The following is a 350-nucleotide window of genomic DNA, read 5'->3' as shown; positions in this document are numbered from 1 at the left end:
CAGAGACCCCTTTCCCTCCCCTACCCCCCGAGTGACACGCTTGACTTTGCACCTCATCCCTCCTCGCAAACGAAACCAAGGAAAGTTAAAATTATTTACACTCTTTGCCATTTAAAAACCCAATAAAATAAGATTGCATATGTCCTACGGGGGACGTGGGTATTAGCAGCAGCTACAGCTAGCTCGGTACTCTGCGTGCAAAACGAAAGACAAACAGAAGACAGACCAAAATACTGCACCATTACTAGGAAGCGTTTGCTGGGGTTGGTGTTTCGATTGTGGTGTAAGGCTTCTAGGAGCCGGCTCCTCCCCCGCTGCAGGGCAGGGGCGTCTCCCGCTCAGCCAGCGCA

The 350-nt window shown here is 51.4% G+C and overlaps 1 protein-coding gene across 1 annotated transcript in view; it reads right to left on the bottom strand.

Annotated features, from left to right (window-relative positions):
* Positions 1–6: 6 nt before the first annotated feature.
* Positions 7–350, bottom strand: part of RETREG2 (reticulophagy regulator family member 2) — a gene marked incomplete at its 5' end in the record, with an annotated part of 12,438 nt that continues 12,094 nt past the window's right edge. Inside the window, 1 exon segment of the mRNA XM_010172344.2 lies at positions 7–350. This exon segment is cut by the window's right edge and continues 387 nt beyond it.

This window comes from Antrostomus carolinensis, unplaced genomic scaffold, assembly GCF_000700745.2.
Source record: "Antrostomus carolinensis isolate BGI_N321 unplaced genomic scaffold, ASM70074v2 scaffold40267, whole genome shotgun sequence".
In the NCBI taxonomy this organism is placed as follows: domain Eukaryota; kingdom Metazoa; phylum Chordata; class Aves; order Caprimulgiformes; family Caprimulgidae; genus Antrostomus; species Antrostomus carolinensis.
The sequence above is the reverse complement of the archived record's forward strand: the minus strand, read 5'-3'. Positions and strand labels throughout refer to the sequence as shown.